The sequence below is a fragment of the Narcine bancroftii genome, chromosome 2 (genome assembly GCF_036971445.1).
Source record: "Narcine bancroftii isolate sNarBan1 chromosome 2, sNarBan1.hap1, whole genome shotgun sequence".
In the NCBI taxonomy this organism is placed as follows: domain Eukaryota; kingdom Metazoa; phylum Chordata; class Chondrichthyes; order Torpediniformes; family Narcinidae; genus Narcine; species Narcine bancroftii.
The window spans coordinates 298,263,135-298,277,497 of NC_091470.1; the positions used below are offsets into that span (position 1 = coordinate 298,263,135).

General features: G+C 37.0%; 1 protein-coding gene across 7 annotated transcripts in view; it reads left to right on the forward strand.

Moving 5' to 3' along the window:
* The first annotated feature begins 6,810 nt into the window (after positions 1 to 6,810).
* LOC138755468 (uncharacterized) overlaps positions 6,811 to 14,363 on the forward strand; it is a 73,684-nt gene continuing 66,131 nt past the window's right edge. Inside the window, exons 1-2 of one of the 7 annotated variants that reach the window (XM_069921480.1) lie at positions 6,824 to 7,355; positions 11,906 to 12,103. The gene's annotated coding sequence lies outside the window, so the exon portion shown is untranslated. Of the gene's footprint in view, positions 7,356 to 9,402; positions 9,716 to 11,905; positions 12,104 to 14,363 lie in introns of those variants that run through there. The other 6 variants (XM_069921478.1, XM_069921479.1, XR_011352315.1 and 3 more) reach the window with 6 other exon arrangements.

Consider the following 14,363-nt stretch of genomic DNA (forward strand, 5'->3'; position numbering starts at 1 on the left):
ATCCATACCTGCTGCTTTGCCACTTTTCAGTTGTTCAATTGCCTTATATGTCTCTTCCCGGGTGAGGACGCAGCTCCGACGGCAAAGTCCTCCTCAGCGACAAGATCTCCATCCTCAACCGATGGTCAGAACACTTCCAATCTCTTTTCAGTGCCAACCGCTCAGTCCAATTCAGGGCTAACACACAACAAACAACAACAATTCTGGTTACTGTAACTCAACCCTGTCTTTCACAAGGTTTCTACCCCTGAAGGTCACAGGGTTTTGACTTTTTTAATGAAAACTGAACTGTTCCAAATCTGAAAACAAAATGTTTGAATTTGGTCGTATATTTCTCCAAATCATAGAAACCACATAAACATCAGTTTTATTGCTACCAAAATTCTGTTCCTTTTTCAAAACGACTATATCCATAACAATCTCTGACCTCATCTCTGTTCAAGAGGCTTAAGTGGCTTTGATTAAAAACAGATGGCTTTCTCAGTCGTTCTTGAATAATTAAGACCCACTTGAAATCCATTAGCTGTCTGTCCAAGGTATGTCAACTTAGAATAAACTCTCTTCTCTAAAAACAATGGTTCTCTCTAAATGTGTTGTGACCCATGTGTGACCCTGTACCAATCCTCAGCTAACTTACCAAGAATACAGGTAAAATATTTTAACTATATATTAATATGACATTTTATAGATGAAATATAGTTTAACATTAAAGATTAACATAAATCTGTTACACAGGAGTAATAACATGATACCTGATTTTCTTTTATTTACTTATTTCTTCTGTCTTTAATTCAATTTTTATCTGGGATGGCAGCAAATGGTACAGTCCACCCCAAGGAAATATAGTGTCATGAGGCCTAATGTCAAGCCTACACATAATTTTTAACCAATGAAAATCCAAATTTTTTTTGGCATGAAGCTGCAAAGGAGCTGGTCATATCTTACTGACATTCCACATGCAATATTATGAACTATGGATCAAAAACAAAATTAATTGAAGGTATCTTCATATAGACCAATTTTGTTGTTAAATGAAGATTATAAAATAATAGCTAAAGTATTAGCAAATAGATTGGCTAAATTTTTACTGAAGTTGATTCATATTGATCAAACAGGTTTTAAAAAGAATAGATATGCTTTAGATAATATTTTGCTAGTGATTAATAGATTTTGACAATCTTTAGATCATCCGATGGTGATATCCTTAGATGCAGAAAAAGCATTTGATGAGTTGAATGGAATATTTTGTTTAAAGTTTTGGAGAAATTTAAGTTTGGTCCTTCTTTTATTGGTTGGATTAGGGCTTTATATAGTAAACCGGTAGCTAGAGTATTGACGAATGGTTTGATTTCAGAATCTTTTAAGTTAACTCGATCAACTCGTCAAGGTTGTCCTTTATCACCAACTTTGTTTGCATTAGTGATTGAACCTTTAGCACAGTTGATAAGACAAAATACACAGATACAAGGTATGAAAGTTTTAGATGAGGAGTACAAAATTAATTTATTTGCTGATGATGTATTGGTGTATTTAACAAATCCAGCTCAGTCACTTTTGCATTTGAAGGAATGTTTAATACAATATGGAAGTCTTTCTGGATACAAAGTTAACTGGGAAAAAAGTGAATTATTACCGGTAAGTGAAGGAGATTATTCAGTTTATAAGAATATTATTAATTTGAAGTGGACTGATCGAATTAAATATCTTGGTATAATTTTGAATGTTAATTATCAATCTTTATATAAATTAAATTATGCTCCATTAATGAAAAAAAATTAAAACTGATTTGATTAAATGGAAAGATTTACCTATTAATTTAATAGGAAGGATAAATACAATTAAGATGAATATCTTTCCGCATATACAATATTTGTTTCCATCTATTCTGTATTTACTTGATAATTTTTTTTGAGATTTGAATAAAATGGTTAGGGAGTTTTTATGGAGGGGTAAATTTTCGAGAGTATCTTTGAATAAATTAACTTGGAAATATGAGTTAGGGGGATTACGTTTTCCACATTTTCAAAATTATTATGAGGCAGCCCAAATTAAATTTATTAGTTCATTGATGAATTTGGTATGGCCTCCTGGTTAGGCTAAAATTGAGATGGCAAGTATTCCTGAATCTGAAATACATCAATTTTTGTTTAGGTGGAATATGAATTTGTTACAACAATATAATGTGACTATACTAAAACATTTGATGAAGTTATGGATAAAGAAAAATAAAATGATAGGTTCTAGGGGTAAATTATTGACTTTGACTCCGTTGTATAATAATCAACTTATTTCTTTTTCAATACAAAATCAAAGTTTATTGCATTGGAGATTTAAAGGTGTGAAAAATTTGGGAGATTGTTTTAAAGAGGGTAAGTTTTTGTCTTTTAATCAGATGAGGGAAGATTTTGGTATTGATAAGAATTCTTTATTTCTTTATTATCAAATTCGATCTTTGGTAAAATGTATGTTTGGTAGAGATATGATTTTACCTAAAATGACTAAATTTGAGACTTCTCTTATGAAGGTACCAGGGAAGGGTTTTATTTCATTTATGTATCAAATATTACAGGATGGTATGGATAAAAAGGGTTGGGATAGATCTAAAATTAAATGGGAAGAGGTTATTGGTTTTACTTTTTCTGAAGATGATTGGTTAGATATCTGTTATGATAGTGTAACTCGATTGATAAATGCATGTTATGCAATGATTAATTATAATTTTTTTACTTCAATTATATTTGACAACTGAAAAATTTAAAAAAAATATGGTTTTAATGAATCAGATTTGTGTTTTAGATGTGGTGATATGGTTGGAACTTTTTTTCATGCCGTTTAGTCATGTATACATATACAATCCTTTTGGAAGAAAATTCAATCATTTTTAGAATATCTGTACAAGATTAAAATAGTTTTAGATCCAACAGTATTTTTATTGGGTAGTTTGCAACCTCTGAAAGGCTTGGGATTAGATAAGTTTCAGCTTGCTTTTGTATATTTAGCTTTATCCATAGCGAAAAAATGTATTGCTAGTATGTGGAAAGATATAAATATGATTGATATTAGATGGCATAATGAGATGAAATATTGTTTAATAATGTAAACAATTATGTATGTTTCACATGATAATTATAATTTTTTATTAATAAGTGGCTGTTATACTCAGAATATTTAATTTCAATTCAAATTGATTTGATTTTAATATGTATACTTAACTTTTTAAAATATTCTTGTTTCTTTTTTTATGACTCTCCTTAGGAGAGTTGGCTGAATGGGGGGATCTTTTTTTTAATGTATAAAAAATGTTCATGTTTAATTGCTGTATATGTCATATATTATTTGATTTTTGAACGAATAAATAAAGTTTAAAAAAGACAAAATGAAAATACAGAAACTGAATTGATGCTGCTCCTGCCATAAGGATTTAACTATCTAATATTGTCCCAACATCAAAATCTGAGATGATAAGAAACAATTTTATTCTTCCCATTAAATGCAAATTAGGGACAACAAATAATTTAAACTTGGAGAATGGGAGTTTTCAATACAAAAGAAATATAGTTTTTTAAAAAAGTAAACTGTGCATGACAATTAGGGTTCTGCATTTCCAGTTCCAAAAAGGGTTCCATGAGCTAAAAAAGTTTGGAAACCCTGGTCTAGAGCAATACTAAAATCAAGCAACAATGAAGTTTAATGAATGCAGGTGAACATCGTTGCTGACATGTTAAATTATTGTACCACTGTTGATAATATTAATAAAATTTAACAAGTTTTGGTGATTACTATTATAATTATAAACCACATTATTTCAAAACCCACGCTCTTCAAAGCCATGTTATGCAAGGCATCTCTGTAATTGCACATTATTAATGCTATTTATTTTAAAAATAATATTCTTGCTTCCAACGAGTCCATGCTTGCATAAGACCATGAGAAATAGGAGCAGAAATAGACTATTCAGCCCATTGAGTCTGTCCTTCCATTTAAAGATGAGCTGATCCATTTTCCCACAACTCCACTACCCAGCTTTCTGATCATAACCTTTTATATCCTGGCTAATCAAGAACCTCTGCCTTAAATACCTATCTTCCACAACTGTCTTTGGCAATAAATTTAGCAGATTTACTATCCTCTGGTTTAATCTTGGAAATAATTGATTTGTTTCAATATTGCTTATAGAGTTTGGGAATTATGTAAAGAGCTTGGAAGAAAATTACTCTTAATTTTATTATTTTTTGCACTTCATTTAGCTTCAGATTTCAAATTACAGCATTACTACAAAAGTTTAGTTAACTCTAAATCACTTTGGGGCTTCTGAAAGAGAAGTGAATGTTGCTTCTAGAAATGTAAAACTTTTAATTTTACAAAAACGTATTCCATTTGTTGGCTGGAAATTTTCTATTTGTGATCTATTTTAATTTACCAAAGTATAATTAGTCTTCCACAACAGATATTGAAGAATAATAATGAGCAATTCAGGCTACATGTTAAGATGTTATCCCATTCATATTTTTCCTAAATTCTCTAGATCCTTGAACCATTGTAAAAGAATTATATTTTAGATTAGATTTATTATTACTGTCTCATATACCAAGATACAGTGAAATGCTTTTGCATGCCATTCAAAGGACCACGAGTCTCCATGTTCTGGCACCATTTCACAAAAAAAAAATAAAGAAAGGAAACAAAAGTCTCTTCAGAGTCAGCAAGTGGTTAAGGGTTATGCCATCCCTTTCATTGCAACCACCAAGCTCAATTCTCCATACCTAGCTGCCTTAGAGGGCAGTCCTTCCCCACAAAGCCTTTGCATCAACTGCACAACACTTCAGTTCACCTCTCAGTACATGTACTTACAGCTTAAACTGTGCCATTGGGCAGTATTCACTTACAGATACTGCTGGTCAAGGCTGTTTGGGCTTGATCAGATGCAAAATGAATGAGGTACCATCTGCATACCATTTAAGACTCCTGGCACTTAGCCTGCACATTTATTTGTTTATGAACTGATAAGAAAATCAAACAACTGCTCAGAGGGAAAATTATTTAACAGGACACCAACAAATCAGATTAAGGATTGTGATAGAATTAAGAATGGAAATTGAAATATATTCAACATAAAATCTAATGCACCAGATAGAAAGACAAGATTTATGAAAAGGAAAAATGTGATTAAATTAAACATTTAAAAATTCAATTTAAAATATAATCAAAATTAGTTGAAGAAAATGCCCAAATGCATTAATTCATTTTCCACAGCTGCTGATCCTCAATAACTAAAGAGTATTTGGACTTGAAATGGCAAACCTGAACTTTCGTGTATTTATCACAAATATAGCCCCTTGATGCTATCTGAGATTATATATCTTACCACCAGATACAACTTTCTCAAATCTAAGATAACCATATAACCATTTACAGCACGGAAACAATGTGCAATTTAAACTGCTTTCATGTGTTTGCATTTAATTGCATAGTTGACCGCCACCTGTGATTGGTGCACCATTTGTAATGGCTGACACGATGAACCTTCCTATAATTTTGAGCCAAATGCTTTAACAGTAGTGAATATATATGTGTGTGTATGTATATGTATAAATCTGGTCATATTCTTGATTTATGTTTTAAATATTGGAAGGATTATTGAAGGGAAGCATTGTTGAAATAACTAAGCATCAGAAAATTGAAACAATGATTAATTACTCTGAATTGTCTGAAAACCTCCAATCGAATCTGATTTTTACAATAAAATTGGGTTCAAATCACATATTTGAAACCAACACAGTGAATTAATATGATTTAATTCTCTCAATTGCAGTTTTAGCAACTTTTTACTGATAGAACAAAGATAATTCATAAATTGTTTCAGATGAATTGTCTTTCCACTGTAACCTTATTCCATTTTCTGTAATGATTTTGTTTTATTTTGTAAATGATAATTTCTACATTTTCACTTTCTTTAAAATGAAAAGTCCCTTTAAGAATTATTAATATGATATTTAAAACTGGAGCCCCAAATGCTTAAAGGGAAAAAGTGCCTTTGAAACAAATATTTTGACTTTTTTTAAACAAATTTTATTGGTACATGTAAAGAATACATACCTCCTTCATAGAAAAAAACCCAAGAAAAGCAAGAAAACGAAAAGAGAGAACAGAAAAGAAAAGAGAAAGTGAAATCGATTAATTGTAGAATCAATACCTTCTAACTAAATTGTGACCTAGTTATGCTCACCTCTACAACTATGAATATAACCACTAAATATAAAATATATAATGAACGAAAACACTACCGTTTAATATATAGGACTTGATCTAACAAATTTATATATAAAACACTGAAAAGTTAAAAATTATTAAGGTGAGGTAAGGGACAAGGCTCGAACCATAGTCTACCAATTCACTTAATATAAGTATTTATAAAGTTATAACACCAACAGTTTTCATATATGGAAACCAAATTTTCAAAAAAATGTCATTTATTCTTTAAATTATACGTAATGCTTTCCAAAGGTATACAACTTCGCATTTCACCATGCCATCTCTCTAATATGTACTAAGTCTGTGTCTAATTTTCTGGCAACTGCCAGCGCAATCTTTAAAAATAAATATTTTTGACTGTTGAAGCGACAAAGCCCAGGGGTAGGTATGTTTTAATTTTTTTTAGTGTGGCTTGGGGTGAATTGTGTGATTGGATACTGCAAGTGGCAGAAGTTTGAGGGCGATTTCATCTACTGTATTTTCCCCCGCAACGCCCACCCTTGGAACGACAACTGGCTCCAAGTTGAAACATTTCCTTGATCGGTTGTAACATTTCGTTGCACTGAAAGTTCTGCGCTCATTTCAAAATGTTGCTGTTTTTAAAACTTTAATAATTCCCCAAGGCCACGTCCCGTAAATGTTGAGTGTTTATACAAAAATGTCTCTTCTTTCCTCTCCGTTGTTTTTGTAACGCATTGAGAGTATCCTCTCGCATCCCGTTTTGCCCAGGGTCCATTGGTAATTCAGACTGTTAAACGCGTGCATAGTGAATTTGTTCGAAGTTTATGCTTTGTAGGAGACTCGGTGTGTGAGTGCGGACCTGAAACGGCGCAAAATCATGGCTTGGAAGAGCCGGAAAACCCTTAGCATTTGGGAGTCTAGGGACCGATTTGGAACAACTTTATGTTTCCGGGATATTGCAAGATCGACTGGCCGAAGCTCCGACTCCACCATGTCTTGAGGTTGGCCCATCGTGAAGTTACTGACCCCCCCGACTGAATCCGCGTTCTCCCTGTTCCGCACGGGGCTGCAGTCGGGTGAAATCTGAGGATCAACGGCTTAAAGTTTATTTAAGAGTGAGACCATTTAAAAAAACGGAATTGGTAAGTTACAAATCCCAGGTTAGCAAATAGACTCATTTCATGATATGATGTCGAATACGATACATTGTTATTGTAATGAAAGCTTAAGTCATGTTCACCATAATTCAGCATTGACTTGTGTTATCCAATCGTGGGGATTGAAAGCAGTTCATTAGAAAAATAATGTAAGCAGAAAAAAATGGATTTAAATTCAGAAGTTTTCAGGAATTGCTCCACATTCCAATCGATGTTTGCTTCTGATCAGAATATTTCTGGGTTTGAGTTTGGCAGAAAACACAACCAATTGCACAATGACACAACCAATTACACCTGTGGCCCTGACTGCCTTCTCAGTGGGGAACCCATGCATTAACCTTTGAAGTGAGAAAAAGCTTGCCTTTGGGGAGTACATCATTGTCAATGGGTTACCAGGTTGGTCATTTCTTAGTGCAATTTAAAGGCTGCCATAAAGTATTGCAGTCAGGTGGGGGTTGGTTCAGGACGCATCTTGCCACTAAAAAATTATTTAAAAAGTGCTGATTGTGTGGAGTTTGCATGTTTTTCTTATGACTGTATGTGTTTCTCTTCGGTGCACTGTTCTTCACCCATATTGGTCAGTGTGGACAACTGAAAAGTGGCAAAGCAGCAGGTATGGATGGAATCCCCCCAGAGGTCTGGAAGGCTGGCGGCAAAACTCAGCATATCAAGCTGCATGAGTTTTTCAAGCTTTGTTGGGACCAAGGAAAACTGCCTCAGGACCTTCGTGATGCCACCATCATCACCCTGTACAAAAACAAAGGCGAGAAATCAGACTGCTCAAACTACAGGGGAATCACGCTGCTCTCCATTGCAGGCAAAATCTTTGCTAGGATTCTTCTAAATAGAATAATATAATGTTCTCCCAGAATCACAGTGCGGCTTTCGCGCAAACAGAGGAACTACTGACATGGTCTTTGCCCTCAGACAGCTCCAAGAAAAGTGCAGAGAACAAAACAAAGGACTCTACATCACCTTTGTTGACCTCACCAAAGCCTTCGACACCGTGAGCAGGAAAGGGCTTTGGCAAATACTAGAGCGCATCGGATGCCCCCCAAAGTTCCTCAACATGATAATCCAACTGCACGAAAACCAACAAGGTCGGGTCAGATACAGCAATGAGCTCTCTGAACCCTTCTCCATTAACAATGGCGTGAAGCAAGGCTGTGTTCTCACACCAACCCTCTTTTCAATCTTCTTCAGCATGATGCTGAACCAAGCCATGAAAGACCTCAACAATGAAGACGCTGTTTACATCCGGTACCGCACAGATGGCAGTCTCTTCAATCTGAGGCGCCTGCAATCTCACACCAAGACACAAGAGCAACTTGTCCGTGAACTACTCTTTGCAGACGATGCCGCTTTAGTTGCCCATTCAGAGCCAGCTCTTCAGTGCTTGACGTCCTGTTTTGCGGAAACTGCCAAAATGTTTGGCCTGGAAGTCAGCCTGAAGAAAACTGAGGTCCTCCATTAGCCAGCTCCCCACCATGACTACCAGCCCCCCCACATCTCCATCGGGCACTCAAAACTCAAAACGGTCAACTAGTTTACCTATCTCGGCTGCACCATTTCATCAGATGCAAGGATCGACAACGAGATAGACAACAGACTTGCCAAGGCAAATAGTGCCTTTGGAAGACTACACAAAAGAGTCTGGAAAAACAACCAACTGAAAAACCTCACAAAGATAAGCGTATACAGAGCTGTTGTCATACCCACACTCCTGTTCGGCTCCGAATCATGGGTCCTCTACCGGCATCACCTACGGCTCCTAGAACGCTTCCACCAGCGTTGTCTCCGCTCCATCCTCAACATTCATTGGAGCGCTTTCATCTCTAACGTCGAAGTACTCGAGATGGCAGAGGTCGACAGCATCGAGTCCACGCTGCTGAAGATCCAGCTGCGCTGGGTGGGTCACGTCTCCAGAATGGAGGACCATCGCCTTCCCAAGATCATGTTATATGGCGAGCTCTCCACTGGCCACCGTGACAGAGGTGCACCAAAGAAAAGGTACAAGGACTGCCTAAAGAAATCTCTTGGTGCCTGCCACATTGACCACCGCCAGTGGGCTGATATCGCCTCAAACCGTGCATCTTGGCGCCTCACAGTTTGGCGGGCAGCAACCTCCTTTGAAGAAGTCCGCAGAGCCTACCTCACTGACAAAAGGCAAAGGAGGAAAAACCCAACACCCAACCCCAACCAACCAATTTTCCCCTGCAGCCGCTGTAACCGTGTCTGCCTGTCCCGCATCGGACTTGTTAGCCACAAACGAGCCTGCAGCTGACGTGGACGTTTACCCCCTCCACAAATCTTCGTCCGCGAAGCCAAGCCAAAGAAAAAAGGAAGTACGTGTTTCTCTTGGGTGCACTGTTCTTCACCCATATTGGTCAGTGTGGATTCCGCATAATGTGTGAGTGAGTGGTAAAATCTGTGAAGAAGTGGGAAGATTTTGAAAATATGGGATGAAAAGGCAACTAGTAAATTTAACTAGGAAGTGAGATCACTGAGCAGGTGAGTACATACCTGATGGGCTGAGATGGACTTTCTTTCTGTCAAGAGAAATTAAAGGTAATGTGGAGTCTGGGGTTAATTTTTGGGCTAGTTTGATAGTGCTTAAGTCTGGTTTTTATTTTATGGTTGCCACTTACAAGCATTCCCAGTTAAATACAAGATTTCAGAATGACCTTAAGATGCATTACAACTTGGGTTCAGCTTATTCCATGGTAGAATATCATGTGCAAATAACCTGTAGTAATTGAATGCTGTTTTTTTTAAAAAAAAATTGTGTTTCTGAAGTAAGTGGTTAAAAGTGTCTTATTGATACAAATCTTTCCATCACAAATAATCCTGTTGTTGCGACCCGCTCCTCAGGCTGACACTAGAAATGGCCATCAAATGGCAAAGCATCGTGTGGCCTGAAATGCCTATTTCGATAGGCTGCCAGCAGAGCAGTGAAACTGGCTAATCACTGCCGGTGGATCGCAGGGGGCCCAATCTGGGCCCGGCATCCATGGCTCAAGCCATGCCCTGATGGTGTTGCGGCCAAGCTGACCATAAAAGGCAGAGCTGCCACTGAATTAACTCAGTGTCGAATACACTGTACTGGTGTGCACGTGTCTTTCTTCTCCTGTGGATTCGAGCTACAGCCTTTGGGCTATAATCAAGAGCTTTAACCTTGCTACACTGTAATATTTAGACTTCTGTCATTTTATTCCATTTGAAATGGGTGCTAGTTGGAGTCCATTAATAATGATGCAAATCTTTTACTGCAAAGGACTTTTTTTTGGGGAAGTCTATAAAATAATATTTTCTCCAGAAACTATTCCCAGAATGTGCTTTATTTCTAGTAATGGGGCATTCTTATCAATATTACTGAAAAATAAATGGTCCCAAATGTGAATAGACAAAATCGAGATGGAAATCATTAATTTTTGTTTTTAAAAAAATTAAAATTGTAGTCATCTGTGATAAAAGTTGGGCAAATCCAGAGTTTGTATACTGGAAATGAACAAATCTTTTGTGGAGATACCTTTTCCAGTTTGCTATAATCTGTTAATTTTGGGAGATCTAAAATTAAGACCAACACTAAGGTTGAACTTGTCTCAGTAAAAACTTTACAGAAATAACACAATAGCAATTAAAATGTGTCTCTAATGCAAAGGTTCATTGCTTATTCTTGCCCTTTGGCAAGTGCTGTATGGATTGTAAATTTTGGGTTCCTAAAACTTTATTAGAGCTGTTATTTGAAGTGCAGGAGAGTATCAAAATATATATATGTTTTTGGGAGATAAATTGGGACAGGGTTTTAGTGTAGGTCACATACAAACACTTTAAAACAGATCTTATTTAAATTCTGGAACTCTGCACATGCTAGAGGGGCCAACAGTCTTTGCAGAAGCTTTGGAGACTTCACAAATGGATTATTGTTTATAAAAAGGCAACAGATGAAAGAACTTGTCGGAGCCGCAGATTGTCGGGAGTGGAACTTACTGTTCTAAGAGGGTCATGTGGTTTTGCAAGCATAGAGGGTCAAACGGGCTTTCTCTCTGTGAGAGAGAGAGATTAGTTCTACAGTTTTACAGTCAGCAGCAGGAACTGGAACAGGACAAGCTGACAAGCTTGTGGAAAACCCCATTGGGAAAATGGGTTGTGAGTGGTGAGTTCAGCCTGGTCAAAGCCAGGTGGTACATGCAAGAGGACATGACTGGCTGTCTAATGTTTCACTTGGAATAAGAGAAACAAGAAAGTTTTGTCAGCAAGACACTGAAGTGGTTGATGGAAGTAAATCAGTTGTGGATGTTGTTAGGTCTGCTTTGTTCATGAATGAGTGAGTCAAACACCAGACTGAGTCGAAATCAAGGTTCTTTGTTCTTTATTGCCGGATTGTAACACTTGCAACTCAGTGTTAGTTGGAGAAGGCGCATTCTGCCGTTATCAGCAAGTGGTGTTTTTATATACCTTAGGATATGTACTTAGTAAATTATCATACCATGACATTGTCCAATGAATAAACTGTTGCTATCCTTCTCTGCTAGTTTCCTGCACATCAATTTGTCATCCCCATTCTTATCTTGAGAGTACAAGGTCACAACTGCATCTTGTTATGGCCCAGCACTGGGTGACTCCTTCTACATTCCCAGCTCATGATGTTTTTACCTAACAATGTCCTGGAACAACAAATCTCTCTATGAAAACCGACAAGAACCTTCCTATCTTTCAAGCAGCAAAGCCTGGTGAGCTTTATGAATGTTAAAATCTGTGCACAGTATAAGAATTGTCTGCAACCAGTGAACTTGGAGGAATGAGAACTGAGATTGGACTGTGAAGCAAATAACTTTTCTGAGTTTACACACAAATTACATATACATGCGCTTAGAATTAGAAGGGGGTTAAGTAAGTCAATAGTGATAAGTTAAATTTTGATTCTATTTTCATGTTTAAAGATAATTAAAAGCAACTTTTGTTTAAGTAACCATTTGTCCTGGTGAATATTGCTACTGGGTTTTGGGGTCCTCTGGGCTCCTAACAGCAGAACTGGAAAATGTATGAGGGATAGTTGCATATTTTCTAGTTTTCTATAATATAAAATAAGCTGCTTTTACATTGGTATGTTAGTTAACTAGATTTGCTTCCTACCCTCAATTTTCCTCTCCATTAGGGATGAGAATAATGCAAAAATGTGTGATTTGTACACTTAAATCTTTAAAAACCACTAAATATATTTCAATAAAACCCTCAGTCATCAATGAAATTTTTTTTTCAGATATCTTGTATAATAACATTTATTAACTTTTGAATGTACTGTGGATCTGATGTATTAATCTGGATATTGGAGACCAAATATTTAGTAGAGTTGCTTTGCTTTTACACCTTGTTGAGCATTTTATTTTGTATGTTTAATTTGCATTTTTAATTCATGTAATTAAATATTTGTGTAAAATTAGCACAAGAAAGGACTAAAAACCTTCCCCCCCCCCCCCACCAGAGTTGTCCAGATATCAAAAACTATTAAAGAACAAAGCCTCGTTTGAAGAGAACAATCCACAAAACTACTTGAAGAAAAGGATGAGGTGTCACTGGGAAGCATTTTTTGATTTTTAAAAAAACTAACATTTTGTGGTCATCTTATAAAAACATAATTAAGAGAAGGAGTCAGCCACCTGACCTATTGAGTCTGCTCCGCCATTCAATAAGATTATGGCTGATCTGACTGTGGACTCGGCTCTGTTTTCTTGCTCATTTCCTTGTAATCCTTAAATCATTTTAAACCCATTTTTAACCTTTCATAATATATACTCTGGACTGGATCCACAGGTAAACTACAGTACAAACTCTGGACTGGATCCATGGGTAAACTACAGTACAAACTCTGGATTGATCCATGAGTAAACTACAGTACAAACTCTGGACTGGATCCACGAGTAAACTAGAGTATGAACTCTGGACTGGATCCACGGGTAAACTAGAGTATGAACTCTGGACTGGATCCACGGGTAAACTACAGTACAAACTCTGGACGGATCCACAGGTGAACTACAGTACAAACTCTGGACGGATCCACGGGTAAATTAAAGAATGAACTCGGGACTGGATCCACGGGTAAACTACAGTATGAACTCCAGACTGGATCCACGGATAAATTACAATACAAACTCTGGACAGATCCACGGGTAAACTACAGTACAAACTCTGCACTGGATCCATGGGTAAACAACAGTACGAACTTGGGACTGGATCCACGGGTAAACTACAGTATGATCTCGGGACTGGATCCACAGGTAAATTAAAGAATGAACTCAGGACTGGATCCACGGGTAAACTACAATACGAGCTTTGGACTGGATCCACAGGTAAATTAAAGAATGAACTCGGGACTGGATCCATGGGTAAACTACAGTATGAACACCAGTACAAATCAGCTGGCAGTTGGGTATAAAACCATGAAAACCATGAAAACAGGAAGACAGAGTCCAAAGGGTTAATTTCCCTCTTCAAAACAACATCCGTGTCTTAAATATATTTACTGATGAAGCCTCTGCTATTTCCTTGCACAAAGAATTCTTCAGATTTACTACACACTGAGAAACTGTTCCACCTTGTCTGACTTAAATCTACTCGGCTAAACCATGAGGCTATACCCCCTTGCTCTTGTCTCACCTGTCAGCAGAAACAGCCTTCTTTCTTCTATTTTATCTATTCCTTTCATTATGCCTTTACAAGATCTCCCCTTGTGCTTCTAAACTCCTATGGGTATAATCCTAGGCAACTCAATCTCTCTTCGAAAGATGACCTTGTAGCGGCGGCTACACTGCTCCTGCAATAACACACGCAACCAGATGGGTTGAGCTCAGTGAGCAGACTAGTTTATTGCAGGCTGCTGGGCTGCGCATATACTCCCTGCCCGGACCTGGTTGAGAACCATGCTGGAGGGCGCTAACATCATTCGGGCATCACGTGGTCCCCAAGCGTGGGTTTCTGAGCCCCGAGCTGGAA